Raw genomic sequence first — 22,355 nt, forward strand, 5'->3', positions numbered from 1 at the left:
CTATACTAAAGAATACAGAAAGGATATTTACTCAATGCTAGAAAGATAATAATGAAACTTGTGACTCTTTCCAGAGCCCTGACACAGCTTGGCCCTGATTGGCCAATGAGCCAAAACAACTCACACCAGAATCCAATGAAACAATCACCTGTGGGTAAACAATCTCCAAACACATTCCACATGAGCAAAACAGAGGAGAAGCAAATGAGATAAGAATTGTTTTCCTTTTTCTGAGGCTTCTCAGCTTCCCAGGAGAAAAATCCTGGGCAAAGGGATTTTTCAGAGAATGTGAATGCTACACCTGTACAAGGGTTTCTGGGAGGAGAGCAGACAAAGAATTCAGCTGCTTCATTCTGGCAAGGTAAATCACCAGGACTGACTTGTTCAATTTGTTTTCAGTGTCAAATGGGCTGACAGAGAAAGGGTAAGGACGGGACAGCTTTGTTTTTTAGATGGAAACCTCCGTACCGGCATGCTACAATGGTTGGATTCTGAGGATTTATTTTAATGCCAGTCCAAGCTATATTTTGCGAGTCTCAAACTTAAAGTTTTTCAGTTCACATGTGTGTACACATTTGCAATTTGAGTAAGACAGTTCTGTGTGGACTGAAAAAACCTACTTATTTTCATTGGTATATTAATCAATACACTTAGTTATTTTACTGATTTTCAGGTGCAGTCTTTTTTTGGTGAAGCATACAACTTGCAAAACTAAATCTGTATTTAAGCCCATATAACCAGAGAAATTTAAGTTTTCAGGGTGACACTTTATGTATGCTTCTTTGAAAAGAGATCTTTTGTGTTGCTGAGGTGTGTAGAGATTTTCTGTAAATGTGAAACTTTCCTAGGTGTGTATTAGCTGGTAATAATACCAGTGCTGCTTTTGGGCAGCCTCAAAGGCCTCCACGAACTTGAGCTCTTGTTTATTTATTAGGAATGAGTGCCTTGATGCCTTAGTGAATGGCACTTTAAAAGCACAGACAACCTGAATTCCCTCCTGGGAAGAGTTCTGGAGAACAGGATGCACAACAACTGGGATCCAGAATTCACTCATGCCCTGCCTGCTGATCTGATGCTGGTGTGGTTCCAGAGAGGGGGAAAGTCGTGGTGTGAGTCTGGAGGTCAGGAGCTGCTGCCGTCCTGCAGAGAAATGAGAGAGGCTTCCTGAGCACAGAGCAGCAGAGATGTTTAGTTAGAGCAAAGCCCTGTCAGACATCACTGTCCTCTCCTGCAGCTGTGGTCCCCAGTGGCATTGGGTCAAGGTCCCTGACCACCATCCTTGTTTTTGTCGTGTCCAAATTTGAAGCCTCTATTACTAGGAACAGAGAGAATAACAGAGGAGATACAGCACTTCATGTGTTCAAAGCTCTTCACAAACATTAACTAATTAAGCCTCAGCAAGTCCTTATATGAGGCAGGTATTTCTTCCAGCTGAGTGTTTGTGTCTGCAATCAAGAATATGCTACTTAATCCTCCTGTCAATCAGCCTAATTGATTTAAATGTCTAATTGGGTAGATTCCCTCAAGTAAGTTCTGCTTAAGAAAGGTTAGCCTGGGGAAGAGAATTATGCAGGGAGAAAAACATTGCAAGAGGAAGTCCTCAACCAAGGAAAGGCAAGGACAACTGTCAGTGGTGGTTTTAAAAGCAGCTGGGGAGACAGGAGCTATTTTTCCATTGCTGCAAAGTATCTTCAAAGAAGCTCGAATAACCTAGAATTAAACAGTCAGTGTTTGTAAATGGGTTGGTTTCAAAAGGAGAAATACAAAGAGAAAATCCCTTGTAGTGTAATGAGTAGCAGAATAAAGGAGAGTAGTGAGGCACTGAGGGATGCTACTCTGTGCATGAGTTCCCACTCTCTCATCTGCACTTTGTCTAGAGAATGACAGCTGCCCTCTGCACCTTGCAGGAGGCTGGCATTTTGAAACTAGATGATTTTTAGAGGTCCCTTCTGACCCAAACCATTCTATGATTCTAACAACACTTCTTTCTGTGGTGTTGAATGGTAGTTAGTGTCTAAATGTGCTGCAGGCCCACATTGCCAGGGGGTGTGGAGAAGGGGAAAAAGTTGCAAATGGGAGACCTGAGCTGACAGGTGTTGCAGAGGGAAACCCTCAGGCTCAAAAGGTGTTGTGCTGTGGTCTTTTGTGCCATGTCTCCTTCAGGCGTTTTCTGTGACAATTCAGGGGACTAGAAATTGTTTTAGGGAGTCACACCTCTATCTTCTGCCAAGGTAAGATTCCTGTGGCATTCCTTATGGAAGCCTGATCTTCAAAAGCTCTAGGAAAAGGATCCTGTCCTCTTTTCAGTCATTGACAATGGCTTGTGTGGATCAAGGCTGCAGTGGGATTGCTGTCTATACTGGAATTCGTGTTTCACCCTCCTTCACTGTCTGTGCCTCATTACAGAGCTGTGTGTAAGCTGCAAACACTTTCCAGATCTGGTCTTTCCTCCTATTTTGCAGTTTAATTCCTTTCTGTGTGGCTTCAGCACAAGCAAACCTTTATAGCTTGGGATATTGCTGCTAGAGAAATACTTCTGAGAACTGAGTTTTAGTGGTACTTTATATGAATATTTTAGCTACTTTTCTTAGATGAGTGCTATAAGGTTTAAGAAGAAGCAGGTCTAACAAAGACTGTTTAAAATGCCTTCTGTGGAGCAGCATCCAGAGACCTTCTTTATTGTGGTAGGGGATGTATAAGTAGAATTTTAGAAACAATAAAAAAAAATTCAATGCCATTCTTCAAAATTTCACCACTGAAAGCAATCCTTGTAGAAATCCACAGTGAAAGTAAACAGCAGGTAATTTTTTTGCAAGTGCTGCAGAGAAACCATCTTCTTGCCTGCATCCCTTTCTACAATCTGCACACAGCTTTGAAAAAGAGATATGGCTGTAGTTTCAAGCTGACAAGGATTGCAATATGAAATTCATTTCAGACGGAAAAAAAATTAGAAAAGGATGTCTACAATAGTCATTACCCACGAAGCTGTATTAACAGGTGAAAAATGCTGCTTTGCATATTGTAATATCAAGAATCTTTATGTCAAAGTAAAATCAAATAATGTTACTATGTTTTAAACACAGATGTTCCTTTTGTGTTCACCCATTTCTTATGAACAAAGGAAGGGTGGTTAAACAGAAAAAATTGAATACATTTCCAAAGAGCTTTAAGCATAAGACAGATAATTTAGGTAATGTTCATGAAACATCTGGTTAATCTGGAAAAAAGTATGTACACAGGCAATATCACTCTAGATTTCTAATTAGTGTGGGCTTGAATTTCCAGTGTCTCTCAATAAAATTGGGCCCTTGCAATTTTAGGAAATCAAAGTGACGCTACATTTTGTTACACAACACATTCATGCACGTGTACTTACCTCATTTTTTCCAGTGATGCTGACTTGTCCCAGAAACTATACTCAAAGTACACAACAATTGAGAGGATTTTTCTATTAAAATGATAAAGGTTTACAGTGCTGGGGTGTCTTGAAGTGTCTCTGGAAGTGAAGAGCCTTTTCGGTAATTCTGTCTTTACTAAAGCAGCTTTGATATTTTAGCAAGAAAACACTTCTCATGGTGCTGCTGTATTTAGACTAAGTGACATCCAGAAGATAAGCAGGACAAGTATATGCTGGATCTATTCATCCCACATTTGGGGTATTTGTCATAGCTGTGGCTGTGTGACCTGCCAGCTAGTCTGTCTGCAGAGGAGACAAAGTGCTCTTCCTAAACTCATGAGGAAAATGAAAGTGGAAAGGACAGGAGAGCAAAAAGAAATGAGAGCAGGAAGAGAGGTGAAGGATTGTCTCAGCTGACAGGTGGCTTTTGATCTTTGAGCTAAAGGTGCCTTGGGTGACCCAGTCCTACACATCAGGCTGTGCTGCCAGGCTGGGCCCATGGGCTTTTGGTGTAGGCTGCTCACTCCCAAATTAGCCATGTCTGATCTTTGCCTCCTTCCTGCTCATGTTGTTGTGAGCTCTTTTTATTTGTTGATACTTCAGGTAGCTGGTGAGTTCACTTGCCTGCTTGACAAGGTCTCTAGTGCCAGGCAGAACATGACTTTTTTCAACACTCTCTAATTTCCTCTCTGATCTATTCAGCTCTTATACAAAACCTTCAGAACATAGCAATGGACCTTTCTTATCCTTTGCACATGGGCCTTGAGGCATAGCTACTGGGAATTATTTGTTATATGGACATGCTCCTTTTTCATCTAAATAGAAGTGTGCATTTTCCTTTTCTTCCCAAAGATTCCCATTAAGACCCAATAACCTTTGTATAAATTGTTTCCCACAGGGCTGTCTTCCTCGCCAGAACTGAATTATTTAATGTATTCCTGCTCCAGGCAGCAGGAGGATACACACAGAAATCCCACAGTGCTCAGGGAGGTCTTCTCTGGTGAGCGTGCCCCAGGGAACCCAATGAGTGCACAACTGCAGCCAAAGCCTTTGAGCTTTGGAAATTTATATGGAAAATTACTCATGAATATGTGTTAAATCCTCTCTTTTAGACCTCAGGATCATCGAGGCGTCACAAAAACTTGATGTGACCCTGTTAAACACACTGGGTAGAAGTGAACTGGTAGTGAAGGGAGGGTAGAAAAGGGGAGCTGGTGACCCATCACTGCCCAGGTCAGCAATACCAGAGCTGTCGTGGCTGGCTGAGGGTGCAGGGAGCAGGGACAGCTGCTGTGCAGTGCAGCACCTTTGGGGTGCTGGTACTTGCCCCCCATGAGCAGCAGGGCTGCTGTCTGGGGAGGCAAGGTGCAGGATGAGGAGGAGGTGCGTGCCAGTCATACTGGATCCTGGCTTGCTCTCTCAAAGCCTCTGCAGGCCTGCACGTTCACCTGGTCCCAGCAAAACCCACCCTGTGACTCTTTCCTCTTCTTCAAGACACCTGTAACACAGGATTTTTTAATTTGCTCTTATTCTGGCTGGGTTTCATTCAATAAGCACACCAGGGTTTATATTCACCTTATCCATACAGCTCTGTGCACAGCTACAGGCTTTTTTCCTTCCCCTTCAAATATTTCAGTACTCTCACCGTTTCTGAGGGAGAGATGGCCAGGGAGGCCACCGGGTGGTGCTCTTGGCACAGAAATGGGGAGCCTGGGATGCTGCTCTCCACTCTGGATTGTGCTCCATGCAAAGGTTTGGGCTTGGCTGCAGCAAAAATTTACAAATGGACTTCGACACCAACAGCTGTTCCTCTCCAGGATGCACAGAAGTTTCCCGATTTTGAAATTAGTCCAGGAAAAACATTTTAAATACAGACATCTTCTTCCAATGTCTCCCAAAGGGGCAAAAGCCACCAGTTTTGAAATGGGAAAAAGCCACCAGTTTTGAAATGGGAATCTTCTTGACACCCCCTCAGACAGAGTGTGGTCCAGAGGATGGCTCTGATGATGCCTCGACTCGTGGACAAGAGAGGTCTGGGAGATCAGTTGTGCTAGCACAGCTTTGGTTTTGTGTACCATAGCTGCCATGGGTGGTGGGTGTGGAAATTTGGTGGTTTTGTTTTAAATCTCCCCAGGGAAAAAATGCAAAGATGTCTTCCTTCTGCCTGCTTCCCTGGGAAAGCTCTCTGGTGTTCTGGTCCCAAGGGTTTGCCCTGGGGGAGCTCCCAGCAGGGATGGCCCAGGGATGGTCCCAGCAGCCAGTGCTCAGTTACAGCCCTTGGCTGCCTTTGTGGGAGCTGGGCTGACACCTTGAATGAAGGTAGTCTTCTCTCCTTTTCCTACTGAGAATCCTTTAAGTCTTCCCTGCTGGAAAACTCTACAGCCCTTTTTTTTTCTGGAATGGTTTCCCGTTGCAAACCGCGCCTGTAGCAGTCACCCTTTGGCAGCAAATGGCAAAAAACACCCTGTGTTTTTCACTATTTGAAGAGTTGGCTGTTTTGGCCACTGTTTTGCTCTCACCTCCCATTCAGCTTGTCTGTTTTGGAGATGAAATCCAAGATTCGTGCCTATGGCTGAGATGAGTAGAGCTGTTGTCACTGATGTGCCATCTGACACCTCAGACACTAAGAAGGATCCAAGAGGAGATGAACAGGGGACAGTCTTGTAAGTCATGTCCCCAGGTGATAAATAGATTGAGGGTGGATGGAGATGCTGGAGATAAAATGTGTTATTTTGTTCTCTGTCTTACTGAGCAGTGTGGGCTGTTTGCTTTCCTCTGAGTCAGAGCTGAGGAGCTTTGTTTCTCTATTACTAAAGCTGACCTCTGCTGCTGGAGCTTGGACACTGGTCCTGGACCAGCCATTCCCTTGCAGCTGAAACTGCTGGGATATGCAGGAGTCAGCTGAAATGGGCACAGTGTCAGAGCAGGACTTGGGACCTCAGCAACCTCCCTTTCTTGTTCTTTTTTTTTTTTTTTTTTTTTTTTTTTTTACTTCTTTTTGGGTGACACACTGAATTTTTATAGCATTTTGCTTCTTCAAGTTCCTCTCAAGTTACTCAGCCTCTTCTCATGGCCTCCAGCACCCTCACAAGAGGGTGAGGCACCTGGCAGAGCAAAGCCTTTTGAGGTGCTGGTGAGCAATTCTCTTCCTGCTGGCAGCCCAGTACGAGGTCACTGCCTTTCCTTTTGGGCATGGCACAGGTGCTGCAACAGCACTGACCTCTCCAAATTACTGCAGGAAGCAGCTGCCCCTATATTTAAAAAAAAAATCAAATAAACAAAAACCCAACCAAACCAATCAATCACTGGTGTTGCTGTTGTAACAGGTGACACTAACAAAACAAACATGAAACACTAGACTGTCTGTGTGAAGCCATCCTTTAATGGCTCATTGCTGCTCTTAGCTGATGAACAGCCAGAGTCTGGCAACAAATTTATTTCTTTACTTCCAGAGTGCATTTGGGGAGCCTCAGGTATGTATATTTCCCTTGCAATGTCCTGTAAAACAGTTACAGCCACCTCTGGTTCCTGATTCTTTGGGCCATGTCAGGAATTTTGCTGCATTATTTTAGCCCAAGTTTTGGGACCTGATCGCCCAAGTAATGGATTGCAGCTGTTCTACTGCTGCTGCAGGGCAGCACTGAGGGACAGACTGCAGGTCCTGGTCCCACACTAAGTGCAGGACTTGTGCTCTTGAATCCAGGGTTTGAGCCTGTGTCAGAAATGGCCTCACTGGGCGTGGCAGTGTGCACTTTGCAAATGTACATGGGTCTGATTTCAAGTCTGTAGAAATAAATCTAAATTTTATGATGGATGAAAATTCATTCTCCTTCTTGAGTTAAACTGACCTTCCTCTAGGGGTGTCCTAACAAACAGGCAGGGAGAAGCAGGAGGTTTTTTCCTTCTGTTATTTGAGGACAAGACTGGTGGGGTTGTTCACTTAAAGAGCCCATTAGGGAAGAGGGAAAGTCGAGGAAGACAAGGAAGTTGCCTAGAAGGTGTGGTGTGTGTGCTTGCAGTACATCCTTCTTTCACAAGAGGTCTCTCTGTTGTCTTCCAAAGCTTGGGAGAGATGAATTTGCTAATAAAAAGTTCAGCTATGAGGGAGCCCCTCTGCAGATTATTTATTATTATTATTATTATTATTATTATTATTATTATTATTATTATTATTATTATTATTATTATTTTAAATAATGCTTTGGCTACATAAAATGGTGCTAGACTGGGACAGGGAAAATATGTACACTACTCTGATTTTTTTTTTTCTTTTCATTGACCATCTCTTCTAGCAACATATACCATTAGAATTGTTGAATTTCAAAATCAAATGGAATTCAAGTGATCATGCTTGGCAAGGAAGTAAGTTATGGGATCTGCTAGACCCTCTCCTTCTTATAGGAGATTAAAACTTTCCAGTTCCTGGGGTTAAGTGTGCTATTCTGTTGCAACAACAACAGAAACAACAGGAGAAAATTTTAAAAAATTTTAAAAATTTTAAATATTTGTCTTGTTCCCAGAAACTCGAACTACCAAAATGACAGTATTGCTGGCTATGCAGCAGCTGGAACTTGTTTAGGTTGTAAGCAGTTTGGAACACACTGCTTGCTTTTTCAGCACCTCTCTGCCTTGTGCTTTGCTGCTAGTTGTAGCATGTGCCAAAAAGCAGAACCCAAGACCCTGAACTATCAGCATTTCTGGTGGAAACCCTGCACCAGAAGGGGGTCTGATGTAGGAGTGAAGAAATCAGAGGCAGGAATCTGTGACCTGAGGTGGACCATGGGCTGTAACACTCCTTATGGGTAATTCTTTTTCTTGTGAACATGCTTGTCTCAAAAATAAAGGGTAAGCAAGGCAAGATGGAGGTCTATGAAGGCACCAATGAGTAAAATGAGAATTGATTTTCTTTGTTTTCTCTTCTCACCTGTAGGTGGAAGTTGGCGCCCTTGTTGTGCTGGCAGTGTCTGAAGGACACAGTCCTGAGGGCCCTGTGTGATGCTGGGAAGTGCTCATGCCCCAGGCCCTGGGGTGACCTGCTGGGGGTGACCTGCTTTCTTCCCCTGCCAGAGGTGGTCCCTGAGCTGCCAAGGAGGTTTGCTCTGGGCTGGCATTGCTTTCTCCTCCTTGGTGTGAGTTTCCTTGGCACTGCTGGCTGTTTCTTAGAAAAAGGCACAAGATCTTGGGCTCTCCAAATAGGCTGTTGTCTGAGAAATCCTCTTGTGGGCATTAATATCTATGGATGTGGGAGACTGTGTGTGCACAGGTAAGGGATTACGCCAGAGGAGTAGTGCATAAGTAAAAGGACACTTGGGTACTGAAAAGGATCATAATTTCTCTAATTTGGTGTTCTGGACACTAAATGGGCTGTCTTGAACTGTTGGTAAGTAGTTATATTTAAAGTAGAGTTCCTGTCTAAAAAATATTTTTAACAAGAAATTATGCTCTGAAGATGCTTGTGAAAGAGTTGCAGAAGCTGTTCACATGCATAGCTTGAAGGAAAAAAGCTACACATGAAATGTAATATGCTTTGCACATGTCAAGGAAAAGAAATGGCCAGAACTCTATGAAACCATGAAAAAATGTTTCTTCTATTAGTGGTGACTACCTGGTCTGAATGTTCAGACCAAGAGAATAAGGATGAATTTTCTAGATCTGCTGTGCAGATTTTGTCCAAAAAGAGGTTATTGTGCCCCCTGAAAGTTTGTTAGTAGCTGACAGGTGTCAGGCATGACCTTGTGTCTGTAGTGGGTTTGGCAATGTGCTGAGCATTTGTGTACATCCATGATCTGTGAGCGAGTAGGGGGTCTGCTCCTTTTGTTCACCACTGAAAGGTGGGTTTGATATCCAGCTTTATAGACCATGCATAGCATTCAGTTGTGTAGGAAGCCAAGGAAGACATTTTGGAAGGAAGCCTTTTGGAAAGACACTTTATTTTTTTTAATGGAAGTGCATTCAAGACTGTAGAGCTTTAGGCCTTAGCTTAAGAGAGAATTGCGGGTACAAACAAATTTTGTTGCAGTCCATTACCTGGGGCCTGGTTACAACCTTGAATGATGCAGAGAAGCTTCAGAAGACAAACAAGAGACTCCTGTGCTTTCCCAATGTTTATCCCTGCCCCTGTATGCAGATATAGCCTTGAGCCAGGTTTTTCTTGCAGTTTGTTTCCAACATAGAAAAACCTGCAGATATTACTGGTTCCCATCACATTTCAAATCTGGGTAGATACTTACTGGATACACTGCCTTATGTGTACAAATTCCTCTCTTCCTTCTTTTATTTTAATGTTAGTTTTATAAATTCCCTGGAAAGAAAACCAAAATACCCTAACAAAAAGAAAAATCCCCACTCAAAATATTGAGAGTAAGAAACTAACTGAAGGAAAAGAACCTCAACACATAGTTATGAGGCTTGAGATCAGCCATATTCACAAATTCACAAGAATAACACTTCGGGATTGGGTCATTTATGTGTGTTAAAAAAGGTTGCCAAGTAGTTACTTTTAGAGAAACAGCTGATTGCTCCCATTCAGACATTTTCTGGACTTGTGCAATCTGTATTATCCAGGCCTTTTTGGGTTTGGGACTGCATCTGTCTTGCCATGAATGGAGCATAAATGGTGATATGGTTCCACTTGAAGCTCCAGAAACCCCTAACGTTTATGTAGGTTTTAAAATTTGAGCTCTGAATTTAACTGCTCCCACTTGAAAAGACATCTGAGTTTACATATCTATTCTACATATCATATTCTTTCAGCTCTTAAAAAATAATGGAAAAAAAAGGGTTTGAAAGGGAATTAAATATAACATTAAAAAAGACCCTTCTGGGTTGTTTCTGATTTTGCTCTATCCTATTTGCTAGATAAGCACTTAAATTCTGATTGGGTGATCCATAAGGTAAGATTGTAATATGTTATCCTGCATACCACTCTGATTGTCCTTTATGAGAAGGAATGTCACACATGCCAAAGTGTTAAACATAAAATATTTTTATATGGCATCTTTTATCTCAAAGCACTCCATGAAGCACTGAAATGGTGCTCTAAAATTCCAGATGATGGGGACAATTACTGCTGGGTGAGTCATGTTTTCAGAAATTATTAAGGATTTGGGATTTGGACCCAGAAACCTGTTCCTCCTCTTATGTTGTCCCCTGCAGTCAGGAAAGTTTCTGGTGTGTTGTAGGAACAGCTGCTTGGCTCACATGGTTTAAATCAAATCAGGATCCAAACTCTTATGGTTATCTAGTAAACCAACAATTGGTGAGCATTAGTATCAGCAGCACAACAGGTAAACCATGGGACTAGATATTTCAAGATGCTAATTAGAGTCTAAAAGTGCCTAAACTTCCTCTTCTAACTAACCCTTCTAACTCTATGGCAATACTGAACTGAAGTTTACCTGCTGCTGTGACCATTCTCTTCCCAGTCCTGTGAATTTTCATGCATCTTTCACAGTTGATTCCAAGCTGATGCCTTTCCTCAAGTCTCTACAAAATTCCCCATCCATTTCTGTTTGATCTACCTGATGGTTGTTTTGGGCAAACTGTGAACACTTGTTAATTTTCTCCTGGCAAGGTGAGTTTTGAGGCAGTCTCAGCACAAGGTTCTCAGGACTTTACTTGCAAGCACTGTTTACTCCTGCATCCCTTTCACATCATCCCTTGTTATCCAGGGGCAGGTACCCCCCTGCTGCTGTAATTTCTGCTTCTTCCTAAAATTTGAAGTAAAAAAGATCACTTGATGGAGAATTTCAAAGCACCTAAGTGGCCTAGACACACCAAATCATGTTACATTGTGAAACTGGGACTCAACATCCCAAGATGCTGTTGAGAAAGATGCTTGCTGTGATTTTTTCTAAGGACTCTTTCAGCAAAGAGCACCTGGAGTGAAAAATGCTGTGAGCTCTTCAGCATACAGAAGAATGTGCAGCTTCAGGTCTTGTAAGCTCAGCTGAGGGCCCACCAGCCCAGTGAACAGGTTGGATCCTGGAGCATTTGACATTACAGGAATGTGAAGAGGTTGCCCTCAGAAGATGAGCAGCTCAGCCTGGCCAGAGCTGTGCATTGCCCTTGGCTGGAGCTGGGGAAGGAGCTTCCTCACTGCAAACAGGGATTCATGGAAACCACTGATGGCTCATGGAAACCACTGTTTCATCCAGCAGGGATGAATTCCTCATGCCAGTGCCCAGTTTGTGGCTTAAGTGTCCTTGCAGTCTTCCTCAGGGCAGCAACGAGCTGTGAGTGAGATGGCTTCCTTACAAAATCACTCAGGTTCAGGCACAGAGTGTTACTGAAGCCTGAGGAACAATCAGGTCCCCAGGCAGCAGCACAGTTCTTACAATTGCTGTCTCCTGCTGTATTTTTAAGAGAGAAGTTAGTGTTTGCAGATTGTCTGTGCAGGTGTTCTTGCCTGCATTTTCCTTTCTAGACTACATGAAAGACACTCTCCCTGCTCTGGGCTGAGGTTGCCCTGCCAGAAAAAGCACTGAGCTTTGCAACTTCTTGGAAATATGGAAAGAAACAAAATGAGGAGCATAAAAAATGAATTTCCTTTGAAATTCAAATGTCAGGGAAATAAGCACATCTGATATGTATCAACTTGACATTCAGAATTGTTTTCTGACAGGATCCACAGATCCTTGCCTGGAAATTTAATCATAAAAGATATCCATTAAATACACCCAGTATTGATAAAGCTATTTAGACACTAGTTCAATAAATATTAGGCCACTCTTTTGGGAGTATATGTTCCACTAATAAATATGCCTCAAACTCTTAAATTCTTGTGGTCCAGGTCAGGTCTTTTAAGTTATCTATTTTCCTTGAAGCTACTTAGAATTTTGTTTGTGCTTGAGTGAATCTTTCATTGAATTCAATGCCTGAGATGATGATAAGAGTTTTTAATACCTTTACAAAGGAACTATACTTATAATCATCCAATTACTGTGGTTCAGAGAGCCAAGGCTATATTTATCCTGCAATAAACTACTCAGAGGTTATGTAGCTGTGATAAGGCTCTTCCTTGATGGATTTTCCTAATGTCTGTTCTGAGCTTAGGGAGACGCTGCAGGGGTTAAGGCACCTCCCTGGTGTATTTATTTCAACATCCTGCCTTGGACATGTGGCCTCTCCCATGGTGGGAGCTACTTGTCTGTTGTCTTCCACCAATTTTTCTAATTGCACGGGGAAAATCACAGCTTTGCTTCTTTCTTGGGAAAAAAGGAAGTTGAGATCCTGGAGAATGGCAAAGGGGCTGTTTTCCTCCAGGCTTAGCAGCACAGCTGTGCAAAGTTCTCCATGTCCACCTCTTTCCTCTATGTTTTGCTTCCTCTGTGGGGTTTGTGGTATATAACCTGCTTGTGCAGCCTTCTGGGGTGCACCATAATCACAGGCTGCAGGCAGGGGTGTCACTATTGACACCCTGTTGATGCTGCTTCTTGGGAAATGCAAACAACTCACTGGCTAACTCTCTTGTACAGCAAAACTCCAGGGAAACTGTACATGGATGTGTACATGGAGAAGGAATGCTGATTTTTTTACACAACAGAGCCAGAAAGCAGACAACCTGTTTTCTCTAGGTTAAGCAGGTGATAACTTGTATGTTTGCCCCAAACTTGAACTGAGCCTAAACTTGAAGGGCCAGAGCAGTCTGAGTGTTTGCCAGCCTTTTTGCTGCTTTGCTAAGTTGCTTTGCAACCCCCAACCATAGTTAATAATAATTAAGGGCCTAATCTAGAAGCTGATGGAAATCAATGAACACTTTCTGTGACTAACAGAGAAGTCCTCTCAGAAGACTCTATCTACCTTTTCCTCACTAGGAACCTGGTAGAAGAAGGGTGTGTGTTTGCCTTGGATGGAGACATTACCTCTGGGATGCTGGTATCATCCTGATCCAAGCAAAGGCCACTTCTGCCTGTCTTTCTGCTTTCAGGACCTAACCAAACTGGCCTGGTGACTTTGTCCCTTTAATACAGGCTGGGGCATTTTGCAGAGCAGTGACAATGTGCTTTTCCTGAGGCTGAAGTCAGGATGTGCTTTCAGCCCAGACTCACTGTATCCTTCTGAGGCTGCTAAAAGATTTTAAGCAGCTCAGACTAGGAAAAAACCCAAACCCAAATGGTCCCGTTATATATATGTATGCTATAAGGTGAAAATTGGGTCTGAGGACTGGTTGGAGTAGATTATTTGCTGGCTGTATCTCCAGCTCAAAGGAGATAAGGAAAGAGGAAGAGCCAGACCTGGGGCCAGGCTACTCCTGTACCTGGTAAGGTTTAGTCACATTGACCAATTTTTCCCCTCACTGGGACTGTTTCACAGGTGGGTGAAAGCAGTACAGTCCCCTTGTGTCACCAGGACAGAGGGATCAGAGCCAAAAGTCCTCAGCAAAACCCAAGAGGCAGACTTGCAGGATCAGAGAAGCATCCCTGCAGGTGGAAGCTCTCCTAAATCTGCCATATCTCTGTTTCTTAGGATGCTCAGCTATCACTAACACATTGTGAGGGCTTCTGTCTGCAGAGAGGCCAGTGTCCTGTCCATTGACAGAGCAATTTAACCAAGGGAAATTAGGGAAATCTCTATTTGATGGGTGGCTTACTTGATCTGTTAAAATGAATACTTGCAGTACATACAATGACTTGAATTTTGACCTTGATATAAATGAGAACTTATTACAATGTGTGTCATGCTGGAGAGTATGTCTGAGCTGGGAGCACTCCTTCACAATCACTTCTCCTGGGATACAGGGATTTTGAACATATTACTTTCATGGCAGTCAATACCCTATTAAGGTGATAGCAAACCTGAGTGACTGTAATTTAGCATCAAGTCTGAAGTGAGGTAACCAATTTGCTTACCTAATGATATAATCAATAGGCACAGAAATGGAGCAAGGGCAAGTCTGTGTTTTTCTGCTTGCTGCTGGCAAGACAAGCAGCAATGTAACTTAATGAATTACATGAACTGCCTGTTGTGTGACTTGAGAGTCATTAAAGATTTAAAAAAAAAATCACACCTCTCTTGGGAAAGCTACCAAAGTGCTTTGGAGGGCAGAGTAATATCTCAAATCAATTACCATTGGCAGACTATTGTGTTGGATTTCTTATGACATTTTTATAAGACAGATATATATACATATATATATATACACACAGACACACACATGTTTTTTCTCCAATCTACCATTTCTGTTGTCAGTGGGAAACCTGCAGGAAGCTCTCATCTGGCTTTCTCAGTGTTGAGAATCTTCCCTGTAGTAGCTAAGATAGGAGTCAGGGCTTGTACTTTACTCCCATCATTTTATCACCCATTTTATCAATTGTAATTACCAGTCTTGCCAATTGATTAGTGCCTCCACTTTCCTTTGGTGCCACTTCTATGCCCAGGAAAGTGGGTGAGCTCACAATTCCCACAATATCACATCACAATAGCTGCAGTGCCTCTGACCCATGCAGAGTAAAATCCAGTCTGCTGCATTTGTCCTTGTCCAAATTATATCAATGGAGAGGCAGAAGAGATTTTGAGAATTCCAGGAAAAGCCCAGACCTTTGACACTGAGTTCCCCTGTCCTCCCACAAATGACTCTCTCAGTGAGAATGGTTCTGATGTGCTGGTACAAAGCCAGGCTGGTTTGACTCTACCGAGTGCTTGCACTCTTTTGAAACATCTGCTGAGCAAACTTAAAACAGCTTAAGCAGGTGCAGCTGTTTATCCTGGGAGTTACAATAGTGCATTTAGCCTGATCTGAGCTGGATTTGGGTACGTTGCAAACTCTGTGGTGGGTCATGCCTGAGTTTCACTCTCTTTTGTCTCAGTTCAAAGCAGAAACATGCTGGTGAAACATTGCCATCACCTATCTTCTCCAGGGGCATCCTAAGACTCCAATTAACTTTTGGGAGGCATCAGTTACAATTGCCTTTGCCTCACCAGAATGGAAGGTTGGCTGTAGCATCAATTGTGCTGGTGCTCCTGTTCTCCAAAAGCCAACAGGAACTGACCAGCTGATTCTCCTGAGATGCTGACTACTGAATTGGACTCTGACTGTCTGAAAACTAACAGCAGGGAAAGAATAATGTGCAGGTAAAAAAAAGTGTGGGTATTAGCAAGAAGAAGTAATATTGCTTCAGTATCACAAAAGATCTTCACAAAAGGTACTGCTTCAGTATCAGATCTTCACAAAAGAGGTGGTGAAAATAGCTGGAAGATTCCACGTTTTGTTCCTTCCAGACTGAGTTGGGGGACTTGGCAATGAATAGGAGGCTTAAAAATGAATGGAGAAAGTATTTGTCTGGAGTGCAGGCAATCACCTGCAGTCTGCTTTGCACATCCTCCTAATCTCCTTTGTGGTTCCCTGTTAGCTATTGTGCTAGCCTTCACTCCTGTCTGAGTTAACTTGATGGAGCCTGCAGCTATTTTTGGAGCACTGCCTCGAGGTACCCAGTCGGAAGCTGCCTGTTTGCCTGGTGTTAATGGAAGTCAGGCCCAATTATATGCATGTTGGGGATAAGTTGTTTCCTCTTGCTCATAATGAATTCTGACCTTTCCCAGGATCTGTCTTGTCTGTTTATTCAATAACACACTACCCATCACACTAAGGAGAGGAATGGAAAAATCCCCAGCCCAGCACAATGGCAGCCATCTGCCTTCTGTTTAAGTAGCTAATGATGATAAAGCACAGGTATGAGGCAAGCAAATGTGACTGGATAAGTGGGCAGCTTTGACCCTTTGGCAGAGGGAGCATTTCAGCTGCAGTATTGGATTGAAATTCTCTCACATTCAGCTTGGAGAAGCAGCTGTGGCCATGGGGTGCTTTTGTGCTAAATAACTATTTAGTGCAATACAACAGTCACAGTGGTCTTTCTCTGTAGGGAGCAGTCTCTGAGAAGATCCCATACTCCTGGGCCAGTGTAGTATGGTTGTGGGTGGGGATGTCCCTGTATCTTTGTGCCTTGGGGCTGCAGTGCCAACCCGGGAACTGGATTTCTGCATGATAATTTTGCAAGAAAATTGTCGTGGAAATTCAAATTTGTGCTCTTGGGTAGGATGTGAGTGTGTAAACCACACAGAGTCCTTTGAAAATTTTACCCCTTAGCTTTTGTCCATGATACCTCTAAGCCCCCATTTTTTCTCTGGTCATTTTAATCCCTGTGTGTGTGTGTGCATGAAGATGAGGCAGCTGCCAGCTGCTAAATTACTGGAACAAAGGCAAGTTTTCGAAAGCATTTTATATAACACTTGTTCCCTTCCTTTTGATGAATGATTCATTAGTGCCCTCTGTTTGAGATAATTATTACAACGGCTATAACCTTTTTAATTATTTGAACGAACACAAAATATTTCAAAGAAAAATTCTGGAAGGACCTAATTCATGACATATAGCAAGCTATATGTGCATTAAACAGCAATATTATATTTGCCACAAGGGCTGCAGTGCAACAAAATCTCCCTAAATGTTTGTTTAAGAAGCTGATGCATTTTTATTGATGTTCAGGCTAAACCTCCATTGTTTTCCTTGGTTCCTCCTGGATCTGCCAGGCACAACTCTGCAGTTCAACAATCAGGGAAGCTCTAAGGCCTGTTCCAGTGTGTGAAAACCAGAGGCTGTGTTTAGTTTCTGTAATTTCCCCCACCCTTGCTCTTCAACCCCAGGAGTAAAAGTTTGCCCTGTGGAAGGCAGTCATAATATGTTATCCCCCCAAAAAAATCTGTGAGTGGGAAGGGGCTGGCACAGCCCTGCAATCTGTAGTAGGGAGTGAAAAGGGACTGACAAGATACAAAAAAGGAAAGAAGGGAGAAAAAATGGGTCAAGAAAGAAGACTAAAGGAGCTTTGGTAATTGAAAGTGTGCTGCAGCCTTCTTCCACCGCCCTGGGTGAAGCATGGTGGAGGCAAAGTTCTTGAGGTGTAACATTGGTCCAGTGATGCCACCCATGGCCAAAAAGCCATGGCTTTCTAAAGGAGGATGATTTGCTCTACTGGTAATATCTGCAGTCAACAGATACTGTGAAGAATAATACATAAGAATATCATCTCTGCTCTGTTAAATCTAGGCTGTGCCACTTTATTATTTTTCTTTGTTCTGTGTAATGGCTTTTCTGCCCTCACAGGAATCTCAGGGAGAGCACAGCAACTTGCTTTAAACACAGCTTTCCCTACAGTGTCCTAGATATTTCCTGACGGTTCAGTTTTAATTTTGCTGTAGATCTTAATGGTTAGAAATGTTTTGAAACCCTCATGCCCTAACCAGTTGGAAAAATGTGAGATGGTGGCATTACTGTTCAAAACCTTATTTGAGGACCATGCTTTCTAAACTGCTGCAAATTTTTGCTCATTTGAAGTATTTCCTCTTCCTTTGCAATAAGTTTCTCAGTTAGCATCAGCTCTCATTAACATATTGGAAGGATAGAAGGGCCATTGAATTGGCTAAAATAAGCCCAATTTCAATTTAATATTCTTTGAATGAACTATTTTTAAATACCGAAGCCCGAGAATGACAGCATCATTTTTCCAAAATCAGAATTTCAAGAATTCTCACAGATAAATCTTGTGTCCATCAGGTGTTCTTATCATTTTATAGAAAAGGCTGTTACTAAATGTCAGTAACTAATAATTTAATAAGATAATAATAACTAATAATTTAATAAGAGTAACTAATAATTTAATAAGAGTTTGTCATGAGAGCTAGTAATTTGATGGATTGCTTGTAAGCTTGCCTCATAACTGTGCAGCAATAACAGATGGATGTGTTACTGCTACAACATCCCTCTAGAAGATCAGAAGGTGAGTTTAACAGTGTGTGGAGGGCAGTGTGATGGCACTGCCTGTCCAGCTGCAACATCACCCATCAACAAACTCTGGTCTGAAACTTCACAGGCAGGATTAGTGTTCTCAGGGATTAGCCATGGGAGCACTGGGTGCTTGCTCAGGCAGTAGCTCTGAAGGGATCAGGCTCAGGAAAATACCTTCCTCTTCTGCCTTCTGGAGCCTGATAGTTGTGTCACTCTGACTGACAGCAGTTGAAGTTTCCGGGTGCAGCAGGATGCAGTGGGGAGTAGGAAGGGCACAAGCCATTTTGTGAAAGGGTTCTGTCAAGAACTCCTAGCCTGCCATCCCCTTTTTCTTTCTATTTCTTTTTTTCTGGAAAGTACATTATTAAAAAATAGTGATTTGTTGCACGTTTTTGTCCCTGCTGGATTCAAACCTTCCATGTATGCCTTTCAGCACCTTTTATTTACTCAAAAAATGGGAGCAACTGAAAGTTAAAATCAAGCATTTCCTGTTTCCAAACTGAAATGCTTCAACCTGAACTCAAAGCGTTTCTGGAACACGACTCTTCCCTACATTACAGCCCTCATAGCTCCAAACCCCTCTCCAGTGCCACAGTTATTCTCTGGCTCTCAAAGCTGCTCTCTAATTGCTGCCACTTCAAGTCCCTTTAGAGCAGCAAGAGATACTGTAGGGAACCTTGGGAGCTGTAGCTTGATCTAGCCAGCACAGGCTCTGGGAAAAAATAAGGGTGCAAAACATCCAAAACACACTTTCTCCTAGGCATTACTTGGTATTTCAGTTGGTGGTTTAAACAAATAAAAGGGGACTTTTTTAAAATTGTTTTTTTCTTTGGTTTGGTTTGTTCATTTGAGGTTTGATTTTTTTTTTTTCAGCTAGTGGGTTTGTTAATTTAGCTCATCTCCATGAGTGGGATTTTATATGGAAGTACTTGTGGAAAACTACCTTAAATAATACATAAAAATATACATATAGAACTTTGCATGTGCCAGAGGATGACAAAGATACTGCGGGGAAATGGGCAATGATTATCTTCCACCTTGATTCAATATATCCTTCCTCTGATGAAGGGTTCAGAAACCTCTACAGGAGGAAGAGCAAAACTGGGGAAATACAACAAATATCTTGGATGTAGAGAGTTTTTGGTTCCACTTTTGTCTGAGCATGGTTAAGCCTGAGAAGCTGGAACTATTTCCTAGAGGTAAGACAGAGCAATTTCCATCCTTACTTCATTTCTTCATGTTAGATAGACAAGAATGAACAAAGGAATCTTCCACCCTGCTCATCACATGCAGAGAAGGATTCCTTTTGATCTTGTGTAATATAGATTGACCCTCTATCAAACTCTGGTTCAAAAATATTTCCATGTGGCCCAAGGAAGGGATTGAGAACTGGGATAGTCCAAGTTTGTTCCTATCTCTTTCAGAAGGGGGGGAATTAGAATAACTCATTTGATATTTTCATGCCTCTGTAAAATGGGGAAAGATACATTATTTAGAATGAATAAAAATAATTTGTTAATATATGAAAGGAGTTTAGGTTCTCTACATGCAAAGAGTGGTAGGACATGTAAGAAAAGTAGAAAAGAAACACTATTGTGCTTCAGTAAAAGCTTTCTTTCAACCCTTCAATCAACTAACTTTGCTCTAAAATGCCTCTAACAACCTGAGTGAAATCTTTAAGTGGGCTAAGTCACCCTTGCAAATTGACCTGTGTTCTTTGGAACAGAAGGGCCAGTGACAGACAGTGATGTGTGGTAGGGAGTAATGGGTGCTTGGGGAAAGGAAAGTTTCTTAGAATAGTCAAAAAAGTTTTCTGGCTCATGGTTTCTCAGCTGGAAAGAATGGAAGTGAAACATTAGTGACAGGACTAGCACAGTACATCCCTGAACATATTTCTGCTTCCTAGCATTATTCCTGGTCAGTTTTCACAGGCCTGGCTAAATACTGAAAGTTCTTGAGGGAAAAAGGGAAATGAATAAAAGTCTCACTTCCCTCACATGCTCACAGCAGATGCTGAGTGTGTCTGTGTGCCTTGCAGAAGGGTGACAGATACATCTCTCTCCTAACAGCTCTGCATGGACAAGTGCAGTGTGTGTGCTTGGATACTCCCTGTCAACAGCTCTGTAAATCATCCGTGGGAGCATCACTGGGGCTGTGAACTGGCTTGCTGCTGCTGGAGGAAACAAGCTGAAACAGCACATGGACAATGCCCTGATTTTACAAACATTTCCTCTCTAGGCCAAGGACACATCTACCTCTACCTCTACAAGGAGCTGATTTCTCTTCTGTCTACTCTCTCTTGCCTGTAAAAGTTCTACTCATCAGTAGCTCTCATTGTTCAGCTCCTGAAATTTGTTGCCATCACTGTGATGCTGTGGACCTTTTCTACATATTCATGTCCTGGGCAAAGACAGAATGCTCTGACACCTTCAGCTCAAGTCGTTCCTGCATCTGTACATGCCCACAGTGTTCTCTGTGACTCCTCACTCACATCTGTTCCAAAGCTAACAGGAATCACTGTGAAGTTATTCTTCAGTGAAAGGAAAGATGAACTCTGTTTTCTCAATCTCGTCTTACACAGCAGTGCAAGAAATAGAGCCCCAAACCTGCAAAATAATGGTATTAAAGGCACACCCCTACTAGGAGTGGCAGGTCCAGTGAAGGCAGGAGGTTCAAAACAAAAGATTATTCCTGATGGCACAAACTTCTCTCCTTTGTGTCTTATGGCTTACATTTTTTTCTTCTTTTTCTTTAATCTGAGCCCATCTGACACACTGACTCACAGTGAACATCTTTGCTTTTGAGTATATTTGCTCCCAACCAAGGTCCAATGCAGGACAGTTGCATTTTTGAGTGTTTTCCATCAGGAATGGTTTCCCATTTTCACACTGTTTGTTATACTGTGTGTATGGAGGTCATGATACACCCCTGTAGTCTGGTATATAGGGAGTCTTTTAAATCTTTTCTTTGTGTCAGAAATGCAAATGAATGATGTCATCTTCCATAAAAAAAGACTTTTGGAAAAATCCCTACATGATTTAAATCTACCTGAATGTGCAAATGCATGGGTGATCTGGTGTACACTGCCTGTATAGACAAGAAATTGTACTATTGATGAGTTAGATATACAGAGAATCTGCACACACTCTGAGAAAGATATCCCTGATTTAATTCTGGTGAAATAAAGGGTACATAAAGAGGTAAGATTGTGCTGAGGATAAAATAATGCTAGATGGTGGCTAGATAAATCAGTGAAATATCAAACAATGCGATCCTGGGGTTTTTTTTAAATATATGACCCTGACCATCTCCTGGAGAAATTGTTAGATTCAGGATATTGTATTGGCTAGACTTTTGGTCTGACCCACTATCGTCACTCTTCTGTATTTAATAGCTTCAGCATAATTGCTTGCACTTCTTGTTTGAAGAAGACTTGCAGAGTGTGAGCAGTCTCAGGCAAACAAAATTAATCTATTGCTCAAGAGCACAGTTGCATTGTTATGTTAAATCATCTCAAACAGGGTGGGTGAATTTTCTTCCTTCCCAAAGGTAAAATGGAGGCATTTTTGAAGAACATTCTGGCAGAAATACATAAAAGGAGTGGCATGAATTGCATTATGGAGATGATTCTTTGTCAGCTATGGAGGGCAAGCAGACAGCTGTCTAAAAATAGCTGCCTAAATTTTAAATCGTAAAACTTAGGAGAGAAGATTCTTTTTTTGTAGTGACATTTGTCAGCTACTCACTTTTAATGTGCTGGAAAGATCCAGCACAGGTCCAAGATCTAAGCTGTACCATGTTATGGATACAAGACGAAGAGTATGCCACTCAAATCATGCTTATCCTTTGTGTATCTGGGAAGTATTTCTGGTTAGTTCTTGTGTTATGTCAAGTATTGCTCTTGCCCCAATGTTGAAATTTGCTGAGCTGAAGTACAGTGTCCTTGGATATATCTCATCTGTAATGCCATCCAGTGAACGTCAGGGAGAGCCTGATGGTTGTTTATTACCCCCTGGGAAATTGCTCTGGCTAATTTATGTGTGGAGCTCTGCTAGATGGGCAAGAATGCAATCCCATCAGTCTCGGTGTGGAGGGGGAGGATTAAAAGACAGCCTCATCTGCTATGAGAAAACTTCTGTCTGACACCTGGGCCATTAAAGCAAATGACAGGTTTTACTG

The sequence above is a fragment of the Agelaius tricolor genome, unplaced genomic scaffold (assembly GCF_023055355.1).
Source record: "Agelaius tricolor isolate 1412-34295 unplaced genomic scaffold, bAgeTri1.0.p SCAF_6, whole genome shotgun sequence".
Taxonomy (NCBI): Eukaryota; Metazoa; Chordata; class Aves; order Passeriformes; family Icteridae; genus Agelaius; species Agelaius tricolor.